At 40.2% G+C, this 12,526-nt stretch overlaps 1 long non-coding RNA gene across 3 annotated transcripts in view; it reads left to right on the forward strand.

Annotated features, from left to right (window-relative positions):
* Positions 1 to 12,526, forward strand: part of LOC140710240 (uncharacterized) — a 48,585-nt gene that overhangs the window by 27,706 nt on the left and 8,353 nt on the right. The window contains exons 1-4 of one of the 3 annotated variants that reach the window (XR_012091187.1): positions 3,323 to 3,440; positions 4,161 to 4,319; positions 4,785 to 4,855; positions 6,637 to 6,815. This is a non-coding gene — a long non-coding RNA (uncharacterized lncRNA). Of the gene's footprint in view, positions 1 to 3,322; positions 3,441 to 4,160; positions 4,320 to 4,784; positions 4,856 to 5,541; positions 5,683 to 6,636; positions 6,816 to 12,526 lie in introns of those variants that run through there. The other 2 variants (XR_012091185.1, XR_012091186.1) reach the window with 2 other exon arrangements.

Genomic DNA, 12,526 nt, shown 5'->3' on the forward strand with positions numbered 1-12,526 from the left:
TATATGCATATATCCGTATATACATGTATATATTTCCATCTCAAAAAATACACAAATATATATGTGCATTACAACGGAGAATATTGGTGTTTAATCTAGACCCACTTAACACCCTCCTAATCAGTTAATCCTGTCCCTCAGTAAAACTTCATGTTCCATCAACCTTAGCCTGTTCTTATCTAAGAGTTGTTTTCCTCAATTGTAATAACTGAGTTCATGAATAATAGGAGTGGGAAGAAGAAATCTTCTAGCGCATCTGCAGTTCTTTGCTTCCCACTTCATGCACCTATAGTTGTGCTGGAGTGCCACCTTTCAACCTGGCAGACCTGGTAAGAAGCTGCTCAATTTTTGCTTTGCAGAAATGTTGCAATGAGCAGTGATCCTGTCAGGGCAATGTTGTGGTGAGAGAAGAGCAGATAGAAAGACTTTTTCCCAACCCAACCCCTATTGTACCTAACCCTCATCTTCTCTGAACTGCTGCTCCCAGCTCCATCAGATTTCATTTATCTTCTCTTTCCAGGGCTTTCTCAAAGTTGCAGCATTATTTTCTCAGACTAGTCAATCTCACCGCCCCTTCTTACACCAGTGTTATATTCAGAGTTGAATTTAGGAGAGGAAGAATTGAGTCTATGCTATTTTTACATCTTGGCAGAAATGGAAACTTCCATAACACTTAAATAAGAATATCTTAGAGATACCAGAGATCAGAGCTGCTAATTGTAATCATGAGAATTGAGAGTATCAAGTCTTTAAGGAAAACTAATTCTTTTATTTGTGATTGAAATGCCTTAGAAATCAAGTGGCAAATTTTAATTGAATGAATGACTGAAAGAATGCACTGTGTGTTTGCTTTTTTGCACTAGAATATGTATGTGTGATGGAGAGGGTGGGGTAAATGCTCATGCTCTTCTGCTTTCATGTGTTTAGGGATATATGACTGGTCAATTCCATGTGTGACTACAAGAGATGTTGAGAAAATCAGCCTAAGCCTTGCTTTGAAAACATTCAACTACAATAAAAAGTCATCTAACATTCTAATTTTTCATAAACATAAAAGAACAAAAAGAGAAAGTACATTCTCTTGTAACATGGAAAATGTTACACAGAGAAATTACGTTTCACTCATTTAATGATCATGTATTAAGTCACATGCTAACACTACACCAGACACTAAGATCACAAACATAAGTAAGCTATAGTGAATTCATAACCTAATATGTATCTATAATTTAAATACCATCCATACAATAATAAAGATACACAAAGAAGGTGATGGGAGCTAATTGAAGGGAATCCGCAATTCCAACTACTGAAGTCAAAAAGTGGCTGAAAAGATCTCTGGGAAGAGTCATGGAATCAGGTAAAACTCAGGGCATGTGGGGGACGATGAGTCACATGATGTGGCCAGAGTGCTGTGGCACAAAAACCAGGAAGATGGAGGACAGGAACTTCTTAGGAAGCCGGAGACATAGATGGAGTCATAGGACAAAGTTAGGTGCCATCACAAGGAATTCATATAAAACTTCTAACCTAAGTTATAGAAAGTCTTAAAATTTTTGTAAGATAACTTTTTCCAGATGACCTAAATAAGCTGGATTGTTTTTGTATTGCATTGAGGTCAATCTCTTTGAAAGCCTGTGAAAAACACTGAAGCTTTTGACGCATTCAAATAATCAGCATCTTTAAGAACTTAACATAACGGGGTGATATAAACATACACTATGCAGTTAGACATAGGATCTTGGCTGATTCATCTATTCAACAAGCTATGTGACGTTGAGCGTATGGTTTAAACCCTCTGAATATCAGTTATGAAATGGTATCTTATTTCATGTGACCTTTAGGTGGTTTAAATGAGGTAGCCCAGTAGATGTGCAATAAATGTAAAATTTTGAAGAGAGGACCATATAGAATATGGCTTATGTTATAAAATGATAACTTAAAATCAAAAGGTTGATTCTCTACTCAACAAAATTATTTATTTGTTATCATATGGCTATTATCATATGGAGGCAACTTACATCACATATTTTTAGAAATGAGTTTGACACATTGTAGATGTTCAGTAAACCCTTGTAGAACTAATGAATATATATTTTTTATAACTACCTAGTTGTTCTGGACTAGAAGGTCAATATGATGCTGCCAAGTTAAATAATATAACTTATACAATTATTTTTAAAAGTATTTTCAAGACAGTTGCGCTTCATTTTAATCCCTACAATATATTTGTTTTTGTTGTTGTTGTTGCCAGAGGATATAACGTCTTACCTTTTTGTATAACTGAGGCTGAAAGATAGAGTTTGAATTTAAATCAAGGTTTCCCTGCACCCAAGTGCATGTCCTTGCCAACAGTCTCTCACAGTGCTTCTTCCTTTTCAATATCTCAGGCCAAAGGGCCTTTTTGTGGAAACTTATTAGAATTCTTTTTGTGGTTAAGTGATCTAGCAATGAAAGCCGTGTTGTCCTGGTTTCCTAAATATCTGGGAGAGGAGTTATTCTGCGTGCAAAATGCATGCAGCTGTCAGAGCAATGGACTCTGGAATAGGCCAAGAATTTTACAGTTAAAGACCAGATGTGATTGAAAGTGTCGACGAAAAGCAGTGTCACAGGGTCAAGTGCTGATATTTCAGATCAATTTTTAAACCATCGCTGCTGATTAGGGCAACAGCAGTATCCATATATATTGTAGGTGAACAGAAGCTAACATAATTCATCTCAGCTTAGAAAAAATGTCTGTGAGGTATTCTTGATTCATCCCTTTTTTTCCCTGCACATTTTAAAACATTTTGGAGGGGAACTGTGGGAATCTTCTTCCCCAGAACACTGGCAGGTCTTTTTTAATTCCGTTAATGGAAGCTTGGTGCCAGTTCAAAATGCTTTGTTAAATATTATCCTAACTGGTGCCCCTGTTTCCAGCATTCCATTGGCAGAGTTTAGAACCCAGATCTCTGCAAACGTGTTAAAAGGTAGGAGTCATTTTTTTCTTTCATCTGGCTATTATCTGGGAATTTCTGAACTCTCAGTAGTTGCTGAATGGTGCTGTCCTGCATGAAAGAATACACGGAGGGAAGTTCCAGTTTGTTTTTCTTTCAGTCACAGGAAAGAGCTGCGGTTCTGGATAATTTCCCATGCTCATTCTTTTCAAAATGAGGAATCCTGAAATTCAGCTATAGTATAAAATTACTCAAATTCCAGTTTTCTTTCCAGAAAACAGACAAAGCAGAATATATTTTGCATTGATAAGCAGGCAAAAATAATTATTTCTTCCCAATCTTGAATTTACATTGGTGTCTATGTACTATCCAATAATCTCACACAGCTTTCATCTCAATTGTGTGCACCTGGACAGAATGATATGAAAAGCTGGATTCACTAGTCCTTGGAAAGCTGAATGAGACCTGAATGATTCTCAGGAGGAAAAATCAAGCACACTAAAGGTGAATTCCTTCTATTTGTTTTATGAAAGAAATATTTCACAAGGGAAAACATATTATATCCAGGCCATTCTTCCATTTAAGGCCACCAAAAGCTTTATTCCGTTGGACAAAGATGCAAAGTAATTGTTAAAACAGAAATTTTAGAAAATTACACCTATTCTTCAGTATTTGTCTAACCAATTTGCTGAGGATGTATTTTCATGTGATCTCGTCCTTTATAAGCAAATGTGAATACATAATGAACGTGAATAGCAGTTCTAATCTTACACTGGGTTCCTTGTATCAATGCCACTGGCCATGAAAAGCCTGAGCTATTGAATGTGTAATATTAATATGCAAGATAAGGGAGACTCATCCTTCACTTGACATTAAGCCCCCACCTTTATTTGGGAAAATATTCCTTACTTGGTAGCATGGCATACCTCCCTTTCAAACAATATTTAGACAGGCGTTTTAATACAGAGAACACAGTGTCAACAAACAAGGGATCTGGGTATGCAAAACAAAACTGAGAATTTCTCAATATTCTTTCTTACATTTTAATCAAATGACTACATATATTTAGGTCTAATATGAGACGTAAGTATAATTCTATTGGGATGAATGGGGATCCATGGTGAGCACAGAGCCAGCACCCCGGCCTGAGGATGTCAGGACTAATTAACATAGAAGACTCATATAAGCTAGATCCTACGTGATGAATAGCAGTTTCTCCAGCAGAGAAGAAAAGGAAAGTGTGGTGGACAGAATTTGAAGATGACTTCTATGACCTTGCCTTCGTATAATTCCCTCCAATTGAGAGTGCACGAAATCTGTGGATATAATGAGATATTACTCCTGTGATCGCATTTTATCTATGGCAAAAGAAATTTTGCAGATGTAAGTAAAGTCTCTAATCAGTTGAGTTAATAAAAAGGTGGATATCTGGGTGGGCCTTATCTAATCAGTTGAACATTTAAAAGAGTCTAAGCCCTTCCTGAAGTCACAGAGATTGAAAGTGTGAGATGGACTGTGGTGGGGACCATGTGTCAAGGACCTGAAAGTAGCCTCTGAGAGCTGAGTGCAGACCTTAGACAAGAGTTAGCAGTATCATGGGAACCTGGGTCCTACAGCTACAACAAGGGAGTTAATTCTGCTGAGCATCTGAAACTGCTTGGAAACAGATCTTTCCCTAGTCAAGTCTCCAGCTGACTCTGACACCTTGACTTCAGCTTTGTGGGATACCAATCAGGGAACCCAACTCTGCCTGGCCTGGACTTCTAATCTACGTAAAATAAATGGATGTTGTTTTAGTCACTTAGCCATTGAGTGTTTTGTTTTTTTTGTTTGTTTGTTTTTTTAAAGATTCTACAGCAATAGAGAACTAAAACTGAAGAGAATCCTACAGAGAAGTAATGGCATGGACTACCTTGTAGGTGAGAAGGTACACGAGGAATGTGGGATGGCTAATGTCCCTTGCTACCAGTCGGACATTTCATGTTGAGGAATGACAGGAGATGAGATGAAAATTCAAGTTAGAGCTACATTGTGAAAGGCCTATAAGAAGGAGCAAGACTGGTTGACGCCTGTAATTCCAGTACTTTGGAAGGCCGAGGCGGGTGAATCATGAGGTCAGAAGATCGAGACCATCCTGGCTAACATGGTGAAACCCCGTCTCTATTAAAAAATACAAAAAAAAAAAAAAAAAAAAAATTACCTGGGCGTGGTGGTGGGTTCCTGTAGTCCCAGCTACTTGGGAGGCTGAGGCAGGAGAATGACATGAACCCAGGAGGCAAAGCTTGCAGTGAGCCAAGATTGCGCCAGTGCACTCCAGCCTGGGCGACAGAGCAAGACTGTCTCAAAAAGAAGGAACATGACCAGATTTTAAGCAAAGAAGAAAAATAATTAGATCTACATTTAGAAAAATAAGGGGTAGAAAAATAATTGAATTGGAGGAAGATAGCGTGGAATACAGGGAGCCCAATAAGAAAGTTATGGTAATAATCAAGGCAGGAAGTGCTGAAGGCTTAAGGTCAGGCAGAGCTCTAAAAATGAGAAAGAAAGGGTACCTTCAAGGGATTCAAGGGACATTTTAGTGACCAACCTGACTTTTTGTTCTCAGTGTTATTTTAAATTCCTCTGAAAAACATAATAGAGCTGTAGGTCTTCTAGCTGGCGATGAAACCTCAAGGAATCATCTGCTGATATAAATAACTCATCATAAACTGAGAAAACATCAAGTCGCTCAAATGAAAACAAGCAGGTATAAGGAAAATTACATAAGCTATATCATAAGCTATATATATGTGTGTGTGTGTGTGTATATATATATAGAGAGAGAAAGAGAGAGAGTCTCACTCTGTCCCCCAGGCTGGAGTGCAGTGGTATGATCTCGGCTCACTGCAACCTCTGCCTCTCCCGGGTTCAAGCAGTTCTCCTGCCTCAGCCTCCTGAGTAGCTGGGGCTACAGGCATATACCACCACACCTGGCTAATGCGAGCATATACCACCACACCTGGCTAATGCGAGCAATAACAAGCATTTTCATTCTTAACTCTCTGCTATATTTAAATTGAGTGTATAGAGTCTACTGTATATTTTTAATCAAACAAGAAAACATCTCACTTTTTAACATGGAATCATTTGCCAGCTTTTATTCAATTCTAACAGCTTTACAAAATGGACTCAGATTCAAAATTAAAGAACTATGTTCAGTTGTTGTTTTTTTTTTTTTTTTTAGTTAACTTGGAGTTGAGATTTAATTGTGCCCAGGGCCTTAACAACACTGCTGTGCTTATTGTTGTTGGCATAATCAACATAATAATCTAGGGATTATTGTTGGCATAATCCCTAGAATCCAGATGCTGCATATACACACCATGATAACTCTACTGTTATGACTTCCTGCAGCATTTTCCTTTCTTATACCTAATCTTTTAAAAAGCCAAGCTTCATTATTTTAGGTCCTTACCTAGATTAAGCATTTGCTTTTGCATTTAAGTGCCGTCAGAAACACTATGGTTGGAACACAGCAGGGAAACCTGTTACGGGGCTCCTTCCAGGTTTCCTTTGAAGTCCCTAGGAGCAAGGTGTGAAGAAGGGACACTCTCTATGTGGAAGGGAGTGATAAGGATCAACATCCTATACTAGGGTGAAAATATGTTCACTTCCGAAAATAATATGTCTTTGGTTTCCATTTATATTCAATGTTTGTAAGGATCCTGGAGAAATAGCACAGGAGCTGTGCTTCGGTTCCCTGATGAATTGAGCATTTGTTGCCCTGGAGAAAGAATCCAGCCTCTGGGGGTGTCAGTGGCTGCTGAATGAAGACCAGAAAGGATGAAGAATTGCAGATCGAACCCTAGCCCCAGTTGGATGTGATTTCAACGAAGTCTGGTATTATTTTTCCTTTTTGTTTAATGGCCTCATGCTTTTCTTCCCTGTTAGGATGTGGGGCAGAGCACGTTCAACCCAGTCCTGTGCTCTCAGGACGTCTGAGAAGGGCGCAGCAGGCACACTAGTCTAGATAGGTGGCATTTTCCTGGGGCTCCCCAAGGGCCAGTTGTGTTGTTTGTGGTTTTTCCAGGTGTTGCTAAGAAATTTCTCATTGAAACTCTCTAGAAACTTTAGAAAGGCTTCTTTTTGGTGGATCATGCTATTCCTGGGGATGACTACAGGATTTATAAGAGGAATCAACATTTTGGACCAGGTTCCAATATGAAGCAACACAATCAGCTATAATCTGGCCTAACTCTAACAGAATATTACATCACCATTAACTTGGGAATTTCGTGTTTACATGTTTGGGCTTAATCATATTTAACCCCATCTATTTGGCCACACATGGGAAAAGCTTCCATTCACTTCCCTGCAAGTGCAGTCTGCAAAAAGAGCTGTGTTCAACGTCTGTGTTGCCTTTGAGTCCACGTGCCTTTAAGGCAATTACAACATCTTTCCTCAATTCTGACCTTAGCACTGAGACAGTTCTGCCAAGATCCCACAAGCTACAGTCCCTTGGGCTCTTGCTGAGATCCTGTAAAGTCATTCCCCTGGCACAGCTACAGAAAGAGCCACACAGCCACACCCAGGACACAGCAGGCCCAGAGTGTTCCCTCTCTGCCCATTGTCCCAAGCCATCAAAAGAGAACACATGAAATCTAGAATCCTCAAAGAGAAGAATAAGGGAGGAGAACCACGGCACAAATGGGCAATGTTCTGTTCATCCATTAATGTCCCACATTGTGTCATCTTTTGGAAACCTTATTCACTCCTCCCTCACCCCCACCCTCTGTTTGTTGACATATAGTTTTATGATTTCCTGTGTCACAGAATTTACTACACTGCATTGTGCTTACACATCTTTCTCCTCCACTGGACTTTCATCTTCTTGAAGACAGTGATTGTCCTCATTTATCTAATCAAGCCACATTAATTGAGTGCCTGCTGTATACCAGAAATTTTTCTAGGTATTGGAGGCACAGTTGTGAATAAGGCAGGCAGGGTATCCACTCTAGAAGAACTCAATTCTGGTGAGGGGGACAAATATATAGGCATTTTTTTCTAAATAATTTCATATTCCCAGATTCTAACACAACACTGATCATATAGTCAGAGTATAAATATATATATTTATTTTAAAATAAGTGAATGAACTTATAATACAAGATGTTTACAAGATAAGGTGCCTTTTAACTATGGACTAAGTGCTTTCAATTTCTTCTGCAATACTATATGGAAGTATTAGCCTCTTCACACCTCTCTGCAGGCTACTGGAGGACCCACTAAACTGGTTCATAGAAGCGTCACAAGGTTTAGGACAATCCATAGGGATGGCTGTGGTGCTTACCTTTCACCCTGCCCAGCAGGCATATCTGAGAGGGTTGTATGCCCCTATGACCAGGCTGAAGCAAGTGGCATATGAGTGTCACCATGAATGACATGGGAATGACAAAGCCCACAGGGAAACCCCATCTATCACTGTTTCACCTTGCTGGGTTTCTAGCATTCGAGATCTGAGTCCCAACAGAATGTTTCCATATTCTGTATGCCAGCCCACCTAACAGAACTTGAGGTTCTGCATTAATTGAGTCCTTTCATTAGGCGTGATTCATCTTACAGTCTTTCAGAATCCACATGCCATCACTTCCTGTCACAGTGGATATCTACGTGCTGCCAGTGTCTTCTTTTGAAATCTACCTCTTGCTTTCTCCAAGTGACCCAGGTGGGGCTGTTAATAGCCATATGGCTTCCTTGTCACAGGTTTGGTGGGCATGGAGGGGAACCTGACTTAAGAAGTCTTTTTCAGGACTCGCGTAGCCTATGAGCCAGGTCAACCAGACCCATCTCTGACTTCTGAATGTACCCCATGCTTTCCTCTCTCCACTTTTTTGTTTCAATGTTTCCTTTTCAGGGAATACTCACTCCCTTCACTCCACTGCATGCAGTCCCTTATGCAGCAGAGAGGAATAATTACTACTTTCATGCTTGTACATGAATGGGGAAGTCACGTGCACACACCAAGCAAAATAATGGGTTGATGACTGCCTTTAGGAACAGGGAATACTTACCTCGGTGGTAGTTGATTCTTTGTATAGCAAAAGAGCTTACCAGGTTGTTCTTTTAAAAGTTGAGGCCACTAGCCAGGCCCAGTGGTTCACGCCTGTAATCCCAGCACTTTGGGAGGCTGAAGCAGGTGGATCACCTGAGGTCAGGAGTTCGAGACCAGCGTGGCCAACATGGCAAAACCCTGTCTCTACTAGAAATACAAAATTAGCAGAACATGGTGTCGTGCACCCATAATCTCAGCTACTGAGGAGGCTAAGGCAAGAGGATCGCTTGAACCTGGGAGGTGGAGGTTGCAGTGAGCCAAGATTGTGCCAGTGCACTCCAGCCTGGGTGACAGAGAGAGACTCCATCTCAAAAAAAAAAGAAAAAAAGAAAAAAAAATTGAGGCTACTGAATCTGGTCTAGGAGGAGAATATTAAAAACATGAGAAACCAAATCGTTTTGCATTTAAAATGGAATACAAATCTAGGACTTAGCTGCTGAGAAGTAGAGAAAAAAAGTTGAGTCCAAGGGAAGAAGTTTCTGAAAGACAAGAGAAAGATGTAGCAGGAATGCCTAGTTCTTCACCAACATTTATTCTCACCTTCCTTTGTAGTAAAGGAGATTGGGATAAACAAGTGGCCACCTGTGTTGGCACTACATTTCCCAGACTCCTTGAGGTTAGTTTGGTCTTATGACTGAATTCTCGCCCAGGGAATGTGAGCAAAAGTAGGGTGTGCCACTTCTAAGCCAGAGCCATAGACAGTAGGTATTATCTTCCCCTTTTATGTTGGATGTAACCACTGGGATGTGCCAGCCTTGGCCATGTAAACAATACAAGACCCAGAGACCAGCAAAGCAACAACTCACTGACAGCCAGGTCCCTGAATGATTATATAGAGCAGAGCCAAAACCTAGCCTGGAAAACTTAATTCAGACTGCTATGTGAAAAAGAAAGTTTTTTAGTTCTTTGAGTCATAACATCAGGAGATGTTTTATTGTTCATTACATCAGCCTTCTCTTACTCTAACTGTGGCCCCAGATTAATGGCCAGTGGAATCCTAAATAGAAAGGCTAGTAAGATATCTCCTGTGGCTGAGAGGACCAGAGAAATTGGATGAGGGATATATTTATTAGTCCATTTTCGCACGGATATAAAGAAATACCCGAAACTGGGTGATTTATAAAGAAAAGAAGTTCAATTGGCTCATGGTTCTGCTGGTTGTACAGGCTTCTGCCTCTGCGAGGCCTCGGGAAACTTATAATCATGGCAGAGGCTAAGGGGAAGTAAGCACGTCTTTGCATGGCCAGGAGGAGAGAAGGGGTAAAGGGGAGGTGCTACACACTATTAAAGAAGCAGATCTCAGAGAACTCTATCACAAGAAGAGCAAGGGGGAAGTCCACCCCCATGATTCAATCACTTCTCACCAGGCCCCTCCTTCAATGCTGGGAATTACAATTCGGCTTGAGATTTGGGTGGGGACATAGAACCAAACCATATCAATATATGGTATAAAATCTAAGATGTTGCCACTTCTGTGCCATGTTGCAACTCTTCTTAAAATCTGAATGTTGAACAGCTTTATATCAGTGGTCTCTTCAGAAACTGAGAACCACATTGATGTAGGGCTGGAAAAAAAATTGCTTGAGAAGATGAGACACAGAAGAGACTGAGAACTCAGTGGAAGCGAGACATTATAGGTAATGGTGATCAAAGGACACATAGACCCTTAAAGACCTCTGAGGTATGCTGAGGAAGGGTGCTAGACCTTGTACTGTATGCAAGATGGGGATTCGAGCCCGTTTTCTTAAATACTTGAAAAATAGCCTCAGAATGTTGGGAGATGAGATCAGACAGATGATAAGACACTTAAGTTACATCCTTCCCTGTCGTTTAAATCCTCTTTGCATTTCAGCATTCAATTCAAATATCACTTCCTTCATAAAGTGGTACAAAATGTGGCATCTGGACTCTTGGATCATCATGAAAGGGGATACTTTAGGGTTTTCTACCAAGTTCTATGGACAGGAGGCCTGGTCTCTAATGGGCAGTCCTACACAGCAAATACGACATTCAGCTTTACATCATTATAAATTAAAAATGCAATGTATAAAAAGAGTCTTTTGCTAAGGATAGGTCGGTTTATGAAGTACCATCATGGCCTATCATCAGAAGGTCTCAAAATGGCCACACCTTTATCTTATTATTTTTTCTCAGTAGAAATTTGAACTTCCATTGTACTAGTGGGTATGATAAGTACCTCCCATCTGAGGGTATACTAGCCTAAATCAATGTCAGAATAATGATCTCAAATTCCTAGAGCCTCTACCATAGATGTGAAATTCTAAATACAAAGTTTCTGGGTTTTTTCCCCCTTTTAGGAAAGAACTCCCATTTCACTTTCTTCAGCAGTGGAATAAGTGGCTCAATACAGCAACTACGATGAAAACTCAATTTCCAAATACATTCCATGGTTTATTTGTGGAGGGAAATGTTCTTTACCTTTTGAACTTTCAGATAGCTGGCAAAAGTAAATGGGCAAGCCTTTTTTGTTGTTGTTGTTGTTAATTAAACAGGAAAAAGTATCACACCCTGGCTTGGCTAGTAACCAAAGTCAGGGGTTTCTGAAGAATCACTTCACAGATGGGAGGCTGGGTGACAGATACAAAGACCAGGCATAGTGCTCATAAAGGTGACACTCTTGGTATCTTCCTAGAAACCAGCAGAAGCCAGGACTTCTGGAAGGGAGTGATGAGGAGGAGTGTAAACGATTCATTTACTCTGTGTATCATAACCTTGCACCTTATTGACTATAAATCAGAATCGTTTGAAAAATCACCACATCCCTTTTCTGTCTGGGCCTGTGAAATTACTTCCTTTAATCCAGCAGAGAGATGCCTGTGGTTTCAGAGCTCTGGGATGTTCCATTCCATGTGCCACATGCATGTGGTTAGTTAATGACCTGGGTGTCTACTGAGGTTTGTGACCACGGATTGTTGCAAAGCTCTACCTGACTCCATTCTTCTCCTGGAGAAGATGAGAACATTCTTACCATATTAGTCATGCCTAGCCCCCACTTTTTTTGAATACACAGGAAATATTTCTCTCCAACAGCACATAATTTGGCCAATAGCAGCTTCCTAGGTTCGGAGCAATTTCACCACCTATCACGAGTTCTCCAAGATAAAGTTTGTAGTAACACAGTTTTAGCGGTGGAAATGTCACCAAGTTGCATAAACTCAAGACATGCTTTGGCATTCAGTCCCTCTGCAAATATTTATTGAACAGAGTTCATTGGGGTCAATAGGATGAACTGGATAGCAGTTATTTCTCCTCCCTAGAATTTCCCCATGACACACACCAAGTCACACAGGCACTATTTTGTTCTTAAAGGAGTATTTTAATATTGAATTATGGGCAGCAGTGCAAGCAGAACCACTCTTCTTATGTTAAAGAGATGAAGATTAGAACGGCCACAAAGTTGGACATGAGATCCAGATGCCTGCTATTTGGGGGCTGAAACGTACCCCCTTGGCATCAGGACAAACAACTGCCGAAGCCA

The sequence above is a fragment of the Chlorocebus sabaeus genome, chromosome 25 (genome assembly GCF_047675955.1).
Source record: "Chlorocebus sabaeus isolate Y175 chromosome 25, mChlSab1.0.hap1, whole genome shotgun sequence".
Lineage (NCBI taxonomy): Eukaryota > Metazoa > Chordata > Mammalia > Primates > Cercopithecidae > Chlorocebus > Chlorocebus sabaeus.